At 36.9% G+C, this 15,410-nt stretch overlaps 1 long non-coding RNA gene across 1 annotated transcript in view; it reads left to right on the top strand.

The window, feature by feature from the left end:
• LOC309383106 overlaps window positions 1-14,892 on the top strand; it is a 44,481-nt gene extending 29,589 nt beyond the window's left edge. Inside the window, exons 2-3 of the long non-coding RNA XR_014173762.1 lie at window positions 14,215-14,337; window positions 14,440-14,892. This is a non-coding gene — a long non-coding RNA (uncharacterized lncRNA). The remainder of the gene's footprint in view (window positions 1-14,214; window positions 14,338-14,439) is intronic.
• Window positions 14,893-15,410: the final 518 nt, after the last annotated feature.

Below are 15,410 nucleotides of genomic sequence, written 5' to 3' on the forward strand. Positions count from 1 at the left end.
TTACAAGAACAAATTCCAGTCAACTGCGCATGTGGGAGCAACGTGTGCCCCCTGCATGCGCAAAGCGAACCGGTACCAGTCGGTACAGGAACCCATCCCTGGAGGAGACAGCCTTAAGGGCCAAAGGACACAGAATCATAAAACAGAATCATGAAGGGCATATATCCAACTCATCACTGTGGAGTGTGAATTCAAAGATAGTAGCTCAGTACAAGAGTTCAAATTAAAGCATCTCTGACAGACGGCAGATTAGCCTTTGCTGGAATATATTCAGTGAGGAGAGTCCAACATTTGTCTGGATAATTGGTTCCACTGTTGAACTCTTTTTATACTTAGGAAGGTTTCCCCCCCCCCTAACATTCAAGTGGAATCTGACTTCCTGTAAATTAAATCCATTATTTCATGCTCTGCATTTAGGAATGACAGAGAACAGATTCCTTTCTATCCCTCCCTCAGTCATTCTCAAAGTGACCTCAGGGCACATTTTTCTGTTCCACTTCCAAAGCACACTTATTCATCTTGAGTGTTCCTGTCTGTTTCAGACAGCATGCTTCAGTCTGATGCAGGCTAACCTTAGAAGTTCATTAGCTATTTGCAGAGGAAAAAATGCCCTTCAATTGAATTCGTGTTTACCAAGCATTTTAACAGCTTCTATATCTCCCTTTGAGAGAAAGTTTGGTATAGTGGTTAATATACCAGGCTAAGATCTGGGACACCATGAATTCTAGTTGCACCGGAGGCACATAACCAATTGGTGAACTTAGGCCAGTCACTCTCTCTCAGCCGTAGGAAACAAGCAATGGCAGACAACATCTGAAATCTTGCCAAGTAAACGGCAATCGCCAGGAGTCAACATTGACTGGAAGGCACAAACTCCATCCCCCCAAAACAAGTCCCATTATCAGTGCTTGAAATAAAACAGTGGTTATTAACACCCCCCCCCCCCCCGACATACAGGGAACAACATACTTACAATGCCACAGAAACTATTTTATTATAATATTTTTCCTGACCTAAATAATTTTCTTTAGCATTTAATAAAATGGTAAACATCAAGTATGAATCTGAAAACAGCAGCTGCTGGAAAGGTGGACTTTCAGACTACAATTTGATGTGCCTTATTCGCACAGCAGCTAAGTCATAAAGCATGGCTTATAAACAAAATTTATTGAGTTCCTACTTTAAACTAACCTCATTACATAACATTATACAAAAACACATAACACAAAAAGAAAAATGAGTCCAACCTAACAAAAATAGTATCATAAAAGACAGATTCAGAATAAAAGTCAAAATAGACAAGATAAGACAATGCCTATCCAATCTTCTTGTTATTAGTTGCGAAGTTGTGTCTGACCCATTGCAACTCCAGGCTTCTACCATTCCCCGGAGTTCATATAAGCTCAAGCCTACTGCTTCGGTGACTCCATCCAGCCACCCCCTTCTCTGTCGTCCCCTTCTTCTTTTGCTCTCAATCTTTCCCAGCATAAGGCTCTTCTCCAGTGAGTCCTTCCTTCTCATTAGGTGGCCAAAGTACTTGAGTTTCATCTTCAGGATCTGGCCTTCTAAAGAGAAGTCAGGGTTGATCATCTCTAGGACTGACCAGTTTGATCGCCTTGCAGTCCAAGGGACTCACAGGAGTCTTCTCCAGCACCAGAGTTCAAAGGCCTCAATTCTTTGGTGCTCAGCCTTTCTTAAGCCTTTCTTTCTCTCATCTTTCTATCCACTCTAGACAAGTTTAAATCACTAGGAGCAGATTGATTACATTCCAGGGTTCTGAAGGAGCTGGCAGGTATGATCTTGGAACCATGAACCATATCTTTCAAAAATCCTGGAGCACAGGAACTACAGTAGTAAAGTAGGAACCACAGTAATAATGGGAGTCTTTAACTACACTGATATAAACTGGGAGATAAACTCTGCAGCAAGTGGAAGATCAAATAGATTCCTAATGAACTTAGCTGACAACTTTGTCATCCAAAAGATAGAGGAGGGAACTAGAGGAAAAACTATACTGGACCTAATTCTTACTTACAGAGAAGAAGAGATAGAGGGAGTTGAAGTTGCCGGAACCTGGGGTGAGAGTGACCACATCATATTAGAATTCAATATAATGCTAACATAAGCAACAGAATATAACCCAACCAGCTCTTTAAAAGAGCTGATTTTAACAATCAGAGAAAGTCTAAGAAAAATTCCATGGATAAAAATCCTAAAAGGGAAAACCAATCAAGAAGTGTGGGAAACTCTGAAAAATATGATCATAAAATTCCAGTCCAACACAATACCACTGAAAAAGAAAAGAAACAAGAGGGAACCAGCATGGTTACACAAAGATCTTTCTGATAAACTGAAAGACAAAAATGATAAATACACAAAATGGAAAGAGGAATACATAATTAAGACAAATTATCAGCCCGAATCTGCAAAGATAAAGTTAGGAAAGCAAAAGCTCAGAATGAACAAACACTTGCAACAAAAGTCAAAGGTAATTTGAAAAAAAAGTTTCTTTCAACATATAAATAACAATAAGAAAAAAGTCAAGGAAACAGTCTGTCCATTAAAGAGAGAAGATGGCAAGGAAATAACAGGCAGTAGAGAGAAAGCAGGGCTGCTTAACTCATTCTTTGCATCGATCTTCACACAAAAAGAAACTATAGTCCAACCTACCAAAAACATAACTATAAAAGACAGACGAGAAATAAAAATTAAACGTTGGGAGAGGCAAACAAATTTCCTAGGAGGAGGAAGCAAATCTCAGAGGTTACTTTAATTATTTGAAGAATGCACAGTCCCTTTCAAAAATGAACCTCTCATGAATAATAAAATAAATAGCTTGAAGTATGGTTTGATTTCATTTCCATGTTTTTGTTTACAAAGCCAATATTAAAAGAGAAGATTTCCTATATAATTTTTTTGCTCTATTGATATTCAACATTCAGGAGAAATATGATGATGGCAGGACTCATAAATTGCTGAAATTTTGAACAAATTGTCCATCAGGATGCTAGAGGAGAGAAGCCAGGGATAATTTCATACCATGAAGTTTATGTTATTTATCAGATATAAAAATAGCAATAGAAATACAACTGCATTTTCTATCTTACATCACAATTCTGATTCTGAGAGCACTGAATGTTATGTTTATTAGTTAAACATTGTACAACTTATGTCACAATAATCACCATTAAGTCAGGGTCAAATACTAAATGAACCATGTTAAAACTACTTAAGTACAAAATCCCTAGTAAAAAAAATATACTTAAGATACTTATCATTCTTCAGCAGACTTGGCCTTTGTAAAATAAGCTTTATGTCTTGCCAAAATAATTACTGGAAAATCTGTTTTCCTCTCACATAAGTATGCAAAGGAGGGTAGAAGGAAGCAATTCCTTGAGCCTTACTAAATCTCATGGCTGCAATCCTAAATCCACCTTTGAAGGGGTACAATGACTTCTGGGGATCCTACATAAATAGCTTTAAGAATAGCCTTAAGAACACAACCAGCTTTGAAAAATCTTGCATAATATTTGTCACATTTTCTTTCAGAGGCATATTTCTTAAAATATAAAACAGGTGCCTATTTAGACATACTCTGGGGATGAAAAAGTATCTCGTCAAAGCAGACAAAATACAATTTTACTCAAATTCATGGAACATGTGTTCAAATGTTTTGACCTGTAACACATTTTTTTCTCACCACAACTGTATATACAAATATGTATACAAATGTAATACTGAATTTTTTTGGACTGGAGCCAACAGCAGTAATCATTTTTATGACAGAAAGTTAAATATATAAAATGATGTTGCATTAACAGTGGGAGTACCAAGTGACCAGAAGAAAATGTGTATAACATGCTCAAAGTAAAATAAAAGGGATCAATACATTAACTGTTCAGTAAGAACGATGAAAGGGTAAGAGATATCAATTCCTATTTTGGTTCAGTCTTCTCTGAGAACAGGACATGACTTCATACTCCACTCAGTATCAAGGGTGCAGCTGTAGAGGTGATCAACAGTATTATGTATCTAGGGGTCCAAATAACTAACAATTTGAACTGGTCTCTCAACACGTTATTCTTAGGAAAGCGCTATGTGGAAAGCGCTATGTGGTTAGAGCTCAGAGCATTGTTAGAGACCCCAGACACTCACTTCACAGTCTGTTTCTGTTGCTCCCCTCTGGGAGGAGGGTTTGAAGTATTTCTAGCAGGACTTCCACACTCTGTAACAGCTTTGTTCCCTATGCCATCTATCTGGTAAACTTGCAAGATTTGTTTCTCTTGCCATGTACATGTATACATCTGAACTAGACCGTGTTGTTTTTCCATGTCATATAATATATGTGGGTACATGCGTATGTATGTATGTATGTATGTATGTATGTATGTATGTATGTATGTATGTATTTATCTTGTCATGTTTATGTGGAGATCATCATGCAGTCCAAGGGACTCACAGGAGTCTATCTCCAGCACCATACAATACAATACAATAATTGTATGGTGCTGGAGTAAGACTCCTGTGAGTCCCTTGGACTGCATGATGATCTCCATAGATCATCATGGAGATGATGATCTCCATAGTTCAAAGGCCTCAATTCTTTGGTGCTCAGCCTTTCTTACCATCCAATTTTCGCAGCCATACATTTCAACTGGGAAAACCACAGCCTTGACCATATGCACTTTTGTTGGCAGGGTGATATCTCTGCTTTTTAGTATGCTCTCTAGATTTGCCATAGCTTTCATCCCCAGGAACAATATGGTGGATTAGAGAAATGGATTAAAAATAACAAACTGAAGTAATCAGGCAAATGTAAAGTTCTTCATTTAGGAAAAAAAATTACCGGTAAATCACACAGATAAAGTCACAGAAAAGTGCACTGTTTGTCGAATAAGCCACATTGTTGAATATTTGTTAATGCAAAATTCCCTGCAGTTTTTTAAGGTTGTCGGGGTTGCTAGCTTTATTAGTGAAGATGAACTGTTTCTCTTCAACATCCAAGGCCCACTGCCAAGTTTTAGTAGGACTAAGCAGTGATGACATCTGCCCCTAGGACTTCTGCATCAAACAAATGAATATATAAACGGTTGTTTTATTTTCCCCAGTGATTGGAATGACAATACTGGAGTGCAGTACTATAGGAAATAAAATAGCATCTGCCGGATGTTGTTGTTGTTTTTTTAATCATTGTTGCTTCTGGCCAGGAAACATGGAATGCATCATGATTTGCATTATTTTGCTTTTATTGCTAAGTGACTGGATTATTAGGCAAAGCATATGGCAGGCACTCTCAAGTTCTCTAGATAACCAAGTTCCAAACATGGCCTTGATTGCAATTAAGTCAAGGAAATCACAGTGGTTATTTATTTGAATCCCATTTCTGAACATGATCTTTTATGTATTCATTTGTTTGATGCAGAAGTCCTAGGGGCAAATATTATGGATTAGTGGGTTAGTCTTTTCTAGCATGAAGATTTAGACATGTTTGGATTGCTAATCCCAGAATTCCCAGTCAAATGACAACACTAGAAGAGGTGGCAAATTGGGGAAGTAGTAGACTATCCTTTGAACTGCTAGTGTAATAAAGTCTCATTCAAGTAAAACTCAATCCCATAAATGTAGTTCTCTTGCTAGCAATATTACTTCTTGCAAAAACTGCACTCAACATCTTTGAACATGCAGACAGATGTTTGAGCAGGGGTTAATGTTCCTAGAGTCATCTGCAACGGTTCTGCGAAGTGCAGCTACTATATATGCTGACATTGTTGCTAAGAATCCTTGCTCTACTTGCTTTGGATAATACATCCATTACTTGCTTTCTCTAGGGTTCACTGATGTTATTGTTCATGCCTTTTCTTTTAATCATAGCAAATATTAAATTAAACTAGTTCCTTACAGGACTACTTTGAGTCCTACATTTAAGGTGATCCTATATCCTAAACAGTGATGGGCTTCAAAAATTTCAGCAACAGTTTCTCTGCCTGGTTGCTAGGTGGGCATAGCCATGGTGGGCATGGCCTAGTCAGCCTCCTGCACCACAGCATGGGGGGGGGGTTTGTCTTTCCCAGGCGCTGGAGGCTTTCCTCAAGCCTCTGGGAGGGTGAAAATTGTCTCCCCGAGCTCTGGAGGCCCTCAGGAGGCAGGAAACAGGCTTGTTTCTGGCCTTCCAGAACTTCCAGGATGCCCATTGTCCCCTCCCTGGCCCTCCGCACTTACTTCGCATCTAAAACAGGCCACGTGGAGGCTCCTGGGAGGGAAGGGGCAGGGTTGGTGGGATCAGCCAGGGGTGGGATTTGGAGATTTTCCAAACCAGCCATAATGTTACCTATGGGTTCTCCTGAACGTGGGGGAACCTATAGCAGATCCTAAATCAGGGGTGTCAAACTCACGTTGTCATGGTGGCATCATGTGACGTATCTGGAATCCCCCCCTTTGCTAAACCAGGGATGTGTGTGGCCAGTGCGTGACATATCTGGCCTGCATCCCAGGAGTTTGATAATCCTGTCCTAAATCATCTAGGAGTAGCCTCAAGTTGTATTGATTGACAGCTCTACAACAAAGGCAATATTTGTCAGGCTATTTTATTAAATACATGGAAAATTATAAGTGATGCTGGATTTATTTACAATTTCTCTCTCATTGGTCCATTAAATTCCTCTGACAAGGTCTGTAAACATACCTTGGCTGAAGAATGTCCAAGTGAAGTTCCCAAGAGATGACCTAATTAATTTACGAGCCTCGAGACAAAGTTAAAAAAAAAACCATTCATTTATTAGGATCAACATCTTGGCATGTTCTTCTGTGGAGCCGAAACTAATCTCCACTTAATGGCATCTGAACTTTGTCCCCTGTGTCCCCTCCCCTCTGCCTTGGTCATAAATCACATTCACCAACAAGGTGCTATGGCCGGTTATGGACATGCACATTCACATGCCAACTGCAAGAATGTGAGACCTGACACTGGCCAAAAGTATGCATGGAATTCTCCTCCCTTCTCTATGCCACTTGATAGTAGTCATGGCAACACTTTACAGGTTGACAGTCAAGGTAATACAGAAAGTACTCCACCACAAACATGGTAACTCAGTAGCCTCTTAAGCGTAGCTGACAAAGGAGGACATGGAATTGTTTGAATTTTATGCTTCTTAAAATATATATACAAATAAATGCATGTTTAAAAATAATTACCATAATACTTAATATAAATAATTGCCATAACACTTAATATAAATAATTACCATAACACTTAACGCAATTTGTAAGCTACCACAGCCTATGGTTTAGATGCTATTTCTTTATGGGCAGCTTCAAGGGCTTTGTTCTTTTAGCTTATGATCCTTTACCTTTAAAATGGACTTTGGTTGGAAATCCCTCAAAGAAGGCCTATGATGTTTGTGGACTACAAATTCCAGAATACTCACTCCGCATGGCTTGGAATATGCTAATTGGGAATTATGTGATGGAGGCCTTCTTTAAATGGTTCACATAGCTTATATTTAATAAGCTTTAAATAGCTTATATTTAACCCCTTAACTTTAATGCTTATATTTTAAACAATTGTGATGTTTATAATATATAAATCACTTCTTTAATTTTGCAGAGCATTTCACATTAATTAACAGTAAGGTGACCAACTTTTTTACAATGAAAAGGAGGACAAATAAATTGGAAAAAAATATCATAAATAAAAGAAATATTTTATTCATTGCAACAATAATACATTAAAATATGATATATGCATAATAAAAACATTTGTAACATTTTATATTGTAATTATGCTTACATGCCTATTAATTATTATTTAAATGAGTACTTTTCCATTGAATTAATATTTTTTGTCAATGTATCATTTTCTAACAATATATTGGAAATATCTGAACAAGAAATACCCTTCATATTGAATTTTACGGCAAGTGCTGCAGCTAGCGTATCAACATTCAATCTCGATTTCTCACTTGTCCAAAAATCATTGGCAATTGAAAAAACTCTTTCAACTGCTGCATTAGTTCCAGGGCAGCACAACGTAAATTGAGCAAGTATAAATAAATTTTCACATGGAATATGTTCATTTTTGAAATGGCTGAAAATATCCACCCATCTTTTATCAATTTCAACATATTGATTTTCCCATTGTATTAATTTTTCAGAATTTAAATATACATTCAGTCTTCTAATTTCTTCAAAGAGACATTTGTCTATTTTAATGTCTGGCATTTCTTTAGATAAAAACTCAACACAAGATTCAATCTCTGTCCAATATACTTGCAATGAAGTCAAAAAACACAATTGAAAACTGTTATTTCCCGTGATATTTGTTTCAGACCATTCTTCGATATATTGAAAACATGTTTGGTAAAAATTCTGCACTTCTTTGATAAACTTTTCCGTTATGCCCAGATTTGATTCCTCTAAGTCTGACAATTTTCTTTTTATAATTAAAGGAAGAAATTTATCTTCAAATCGAGACTTATATTGAAGGATAAAGTCATTCAAAATAAGACTAACTTCTGTAGCTGAAATGTGTTCACCTTCAATCTTTTGAATTGTTTTGTGAAAAATAGATGCTTGATTATGTACAAAATACATTAATATCTCAGATATTTCATTATTGAAAAACAATTCCAGGATTTTAGGACATTTGTCTAAACTTAAAAAATATGAACAGAGAGGCTCAAATAATTGTAGAACACGCTCTACAGCAGGTGTTAGAGCAAGCCATCTAACTTTTGAACATCCTAAAAGTTTTTTGTATTCAACATTCGCTTCTTCACAAAATTGTTTTAAAGTAGCCACACGAACGGTAAAACGACTAAAATACAAATAAATGGTAGTTATAATTACTTCTACATCAATTGGCATGGCACATGACGCCGTGTTGATTGCATTTGACAAAATATGTGCATTACAACCTATTCCTAGTATTTTCTTTTGGAGTAAATCTTGTAATATTACATACACATTATTCATCCCTTTGCGTCTTCGCCCACCAAAATTTGTGTTTGTATTATCAGCTGTTAGTGCGATAACTTTGGATTTCAAATTGTTTTCATTTATTACTCTGTATAGATGGTTTGACAAAATTTCAGCAGTTTCACCCTCAATGGATTCTAAATTTAAATTTTTTACTTGAATCCCCTTAGTAACATTAAAATATCTTACTAGTATTGGATACAATTTGGTTTCATTATGATTTGATGCATCAGATAAAACCGTTACAAATGCTGCAATTTTCAAGTCTGCTGTAAGTATTTTATCACAGTAATTTTTAAATACTGATTTAATAATAGCCTCACATTTTGTCCTGGCGCATGAAAACTTAGCATTGTGAAACTTTTTCAATAATTTAGTTGTACAATCCATACTACAAAAACTTTGATTGTGAATTATGGTATGAAATGCAAATGTTCCCTCCATTGCAGCTAACTGTTTTTCATCTTCAGAATAATTTGAAGTTTTTTAAAAAACTGTTACTTTATGACTGGAAGCTGATGCATCTAATGATTGCTTATGTTTGTTGGTGGACAAGTGTTTCGTTATAGCTGCTCTGCCCCCAACTGCAATACAAAATTCTCCTCTGCAAATATTGCAGAAAACAATGGCATCTTTCTTTGATATGCGGAATGGAAATTCCTTTTTCAATTGATCGTTGAAATGGCATTTCCTCTTTGATTTTTCCATCCCTAAATGAAATTTAAAATTTAAAATAAAATATAAAGCTGCACGAACGATGCAAGCACATTATGAATAAATAAAATTAATTATTACAACTAAAACTTTAATAACATAAGCAAATAAACTTCACTAAAATTTAAATTTAAATTATTTTACACTTCTGTTGACAACAGGGTTGTATAAACTTGTAAATAAAATTATACATATTTGGAAATTATTAAATAGATAATGAATTAATAAAACGTGAATTGTACTTACCTCTGTATAATTGAATATTCACTGAGAAAGAAATAATTACCGTGAGTCATTCAATTGCCGACGTGCCGTGAGTCCACTTGAGTGCGTATGTGCCATGTTGTGTTTCGGTAAGAAGTAAAAAAAGCCACTTGCACGTGGCGCTCTCTCTCAAGGTCTCCCGTGCGGAGCGCATGCGTCTCATAATCGCATCTTATACTGCACTATACCGAGCGTTGACGAATTGTCATGTCAAATACAAATACGTCACATAACGCGCAACAGATTATTTATTTTATTTATTTATTATTCATATTTATAGACCGCCCCCTCTCCCGAAAGGGACTCGGGGCGGTGTACAGTCACTAAAATACGTTATAAAATACATACAAAACAGTTAAATAATTAAATACGTAGGTGGAGGAGGTTGCAAGACTGTACATAGAATAATAAATATTAAATATAGTATATAGTGTATTAAAAAAATGAAGATTAGTCTTCAAATATCGAAAAGGAGGACATGTAGGAGGACACTTCGAGGGAGGACAGAACTTACAAAAGAAGGACTGTCCTCCCTAAAGGAGGACTGTTGGTCACCTTAATTAACAGTATATGGCAAAAGGGGCAGCAAACAGATTAGAATTTTGTGGTACTATTAACTTGCTGGTCTTAATCTTTTTCTTTCTCCAAATTTTGTATCTTGAAGGTGGGAAAGTAATATATTATTCCTCCTTTTTCTGCCACTTTTTGCCCTTTTGCTGAAATATTAAATAACATACCTCTGGAAACACTGCTTCAATGTTAGAACGGTCTTCTTCCCAGTCAATTATTTTGGGACATGTTGTTTATAATGCTGGCATTCCTGACCATTTTGGCTACAGGTCAGCCACAGAATAGAATGCTGAGGAAGGCTGCCTTTATGGATTCTATTGCTTCCTTCTATTGTTATGGAAGATGAACTTTATTTTAGTTTGAAATTTATTATTGCAATTGTTTTTTGACAGAAATATTGCTTTTATTGTTTTAGGTTATTATATTATCATTGTTTACGATTATTATAAGCTGGCTTGAAATGTATGCAAAAGGTGCATAGTTAATGCTTATAAATAAGAAATAATATTTATTCATGTATATTTTACTGGTTATGTCATTATACTTCCTATAATATTGGGAGCCTTATGCCCCCTATTAAATTACCTTCTGTTATTAAATTAGTTATTTCAGAACATTTTATTATATTATATTTAATAAGGTTTCATAAGCACTATTGATTACTTAGGGATATAAGTGAAATATTTGGTAATTGCATTTGAAATGATCTTTTGCTGAAGAGGTTTATGGCTGAATGTGTTCCTCAAGCATCTATGTTTCAAATTATAAGTTCTGCATGAATGATTGTTATTATTTTCTACAGAAACTCCTTGATTGAATTATAAAAAAAACTGTAGGCATAGTCATATTATGATAGTAAAAATGTCTCTTTAGGAAGGCAGGTATTTATTAGCTATTTAGCATAGGACATACAGTATGTTTTATTATCCATGAGAAGTTCATTTTTGAAAGAGATTGTGCATTTTTCAAATAATTAAAATAAATTCTGAAATTTGCTTGCACGTCCCATTGATTAGTACATCATTTAATTTTTATTTCTAATAAAAATTTCTAATGAACACCATACTCCAATTCTAATGCTATGCTGTACAAATTAATAATAAAGTTTCAGTCTTATGAATATTCACTTGGAGGGAAAAATATGCCACTTTGAACACAGTGAAACTTATGCTTTAATTATAGCTTAGTATTCCTTGAGGACAAGTTGTCCTTTATGATGAGGATCTGAGATAATGCCCTCCCACCCTTTCTATTTAATCGTCCAATTCCTGGACACTGCCTGGACTAGTCCCTGTAGTTTTCTCGGCAAGGTTTTTCAGAAGTGGTATGCCATTGCCTCCTTCCCAAGGCCGAGAGAAAGTAACTGGCCGAGGGTAACCCACTGGCTGATGTGCCCAAGGTAAGAACTCACCGTCTTCTAGCCTGATGCCTTAATTACTATACCACACTGGCTTTCAATGATTTCTCAGGAAATATGACTGCAATTTCTATCCATTTGAGTGACCCTCTATCTCCCATAGTTCTGCTGAGCCAGTATGAACCAACTGTGGGTGTGCTCCAGGTCTCCTCAATTACATATTATTGTTTGGAATTGAGGAAGCGTGCACCTTTTCTTGCCTTCTGGTGATATTGGTAGCTTCTCCTCCAAGTGTAGTATCAGTTCCTTAAGAAGGTAGCTCCACTTCAAGGCCTGGGGTTAGGGTCCTGATTTTTGGATTTTACAGTTGTTGTCTTGTCCACGCAGCCATCCCTCCATCCTCCCATCCCTCCATTTTACTTACATATCTTAGAATTTAGGTCTAACTGTTGCTCAAAGCAGGAATTCAACTGAAAAAATCCTTGACTAGGGCCTGTTTCTCTACTTGTATATATCCAATGAGGAGGTCATGGTTTGACTGTATCAAAAGTAGTCAGCTGATTTGTTTGCAGGATTAAACAATTAAATAAAGCAGATTTACTTTGCTCTCCCTGCCCGAATTACCTTCAATCAGTGATAGAAATCATCTAAGGCAGGGGTGGGGAACCATGGCCCGAATTACCTTCAATCAGTGATAGAAATCATCTAAGGCAGGGGTGGGGAACCATGGCTCTTTTGCGACTTGTGGACTTCAACTCCCAGAATTCCAGAACCAACATGGCTGCCTCAGGAATTCTGGGAGTTGAAGTCCCCCAGTCATAAAGGGGCCATTGTTTCCCACCTCTGCTATAGAGCAGGGACCTCCACCCTCCAGCAAACCTCCAAGCTTTGCTGGCTGAGGAATTCTGGGAGTTGAAGTCCACAAGTCGCAAAAGAGCCATGGTTCCCCACCCCTGATCTAAGGGAATAAGAAATATTACCACATGTTTTGGTTGACTGTGAAATAGGTTCTGCGTTAGATTGGCTTGTATACTTCCCATCTTCCACCTCCATTTGGAAATAGTTTGCTCAAAAACATCAACCTACAACTATTGTTAGATTGGGTAATGGATAGGCACACACAGGCTTAAAGGTAACAACAGCTCTTTATTAAGTACAACAAGTGAGAACAATCCAGCGAAGGTTGAGTCTGACAGCTGCCCTTTTATAGGGAGCTGTCAGACCCTTTGACCAATAGGATTAAACCTCTGTTCCCGCCAGAACAGAGGACCTTCGTGGAAACCACTGTAGTTAGAACAAATATCTAACAACTATGAATTACAATAATTCTTTGTGTCAGCTAATGCTGTTCTTTCTTACTTTTTTTCTGACAATGGAGAAGCACAGGGGTCACAGCAGTGATGGCAAAGGATGGACTGTGACTAGACTTTTCATCTCCTTTTCCCCCACTTAATGGAAATGAAGGAGTTCTAAAATATCAATGTGCACATTAACTCTACCATATTTTATTAGTATTTTTTAAATCAAAAGTTAAAAACATGTTACTGTCATTCAATATTTTGTGTCAAGTTTCAATGGATTGATCCTATATTGTGGCCTGTCAGCCACCGGCCCCTCCAGCAGCCGAATTAGAGGAGGAAGAGGCGTGGGAGGCAGGGTCAGCCTCAAGGCAACCTGAGAGCTCTGAGGAGGAAGAGGGAATGGAGCTGGCAGAGATAGAGGTGGAGCCTGGGACTTCCATCAACCCTCAGATGGGGAGTCAACAGCCCCCAGGTCTGGAAGTGACTGATGAGGAAGAGGTGGAACAGCTGGGTCCAGTGCTGACGCACGGATGCGCAGAAGGCAGAGGAGAGGAGAGCAGTAGAAATACATGGGCCGATCCTTGGGAACTAAGAGCCACCGCTGCTAACAAAGCGCCACCTTAGCTCTGGGCATAAAAGGTAGGGGGCGGAGATGTATGGATATGGCAGACAACTATTCATCTTCCGGCCGGACAGACTTGTTAGCCTGAGTTGAGTGAGAAACTTTTTGCCGGGGCTGCCGGCACTCCTAATAAAGGAATCTTTGAGTTCACTTCAGAAGGTTTGTTGTGTTTGGGGAGCTGGGTTAGAACATCCTGGGGCCCTAGGGGGAAAGGACTGGGGGTGCAAATGTGCTCTGTTGGCTGAACATATTGATTGCTGATGTAAAGAAACAGAAAGTCCATTTTCCAAGATTGACTTCTAAATTTTAATAGAACCTTTGAGGTTTTGTCATTAACCTTATAAGACCATCAACATTAAATTGGTAGATAAACAATTAACTAATGATTGAATAATTATTTTCTCTGTTTTCAGGATGGATAAATCAGAGAACTATGCCTGATGGCTGTCACATTCTCTTGACTAGTGTAATCTGGCACAGCAATAGGAAGTCTGAGTCATGCAGATTGCCGGGAATTGAATGATTGCAATGATGGGGTCAGTTCCAGTTTGGGGACATCAGTATTTCATAATCCCAAGGCTTGATTCCAATTTGGATACTTTTTTCATTTTTTAATTGTTGTGTGTTTCATCCAACAGCGCAAATGAAGATAAATGGGATGCTAACGTCTTCCTTTTTACTGGAGAAAGGTGCATAATAGCCCTGGATTTTTAAAATATATTGTTAGATCTGTGTTCAGAATCTTAAGCATGAGTGACTAGCTGAACTAGCAAAATTTATGGTTTGATACATGCTGATAAGGAATCTAAAATAGTTTTGTTCATATGGTAAGTTGATACTGAGTAATAAACCTGAACCTTTTGCATTAAAATTAATGTCACTGATAGAGGTAATAACTTTTCTTGAATTGAAAATAATGAAAGATGTACATCAAATAATCAAACTGAATTTAGATCTATTGTTATCCAGAATAGCAATAGATTTGGATAAATGGACTCCACTTACACTGAGTACTAGGAATAAAATTAATATTTTAAAAATGAGTGTTTTATCACATATAACCTATTATTGTATGTACTATTTCTCTGTAATAAGCCCTGAAACTATATTCAGGCTTTTAATAAACTATTTTAAAGGGTTATTTGGGGAAACCTTTGGTAAGATGAACTGCTATATAAATTTGATAAATAAAATAAAACATTCTCTGTGGGTTTTTTTACTTAGGAAGCATCAGTTATCAGCTAGAGAAGATTTTATTTTTTAAAAGATATTATAAGGCTGATTTTCTGTCTCAAGTATATTAATGACAGATGTTATCTTCTAGAAATACTTTCTTATTGGCTTTCTTGGGATCAGCATAGCTCCCCCTGCTTGTAAATTAGAGATCTTTAAGAATCATCTTAGAAAAGAGTGAAACTTCTCTTCAATTTAACTGTGAGAGAGGTGAAAGTAAAAAAGCACAGCAGCTTTGCAATCATGCTAAATTAATTCTATTGATGAATTTAAATCTGAACATCAGTATTTTTGTGAAAATAGCTTGAACCAGGGGTGAAATTCACCAGGTTCTGACAGGTTCTGGAGAACCAGTAGCAAAAGTTTTGAGTAGTAC

Source organism: Natrix helvetica (genome assembly GCF_964273705.1).
Source record: "Natrix helvetica genome assembly, chromosome: 1".
NCBI lineage: Eukaryota > Metazoa > Chordata > Lepidosauria > Squamata > Natricidae > Natrix > Natrix helvetica.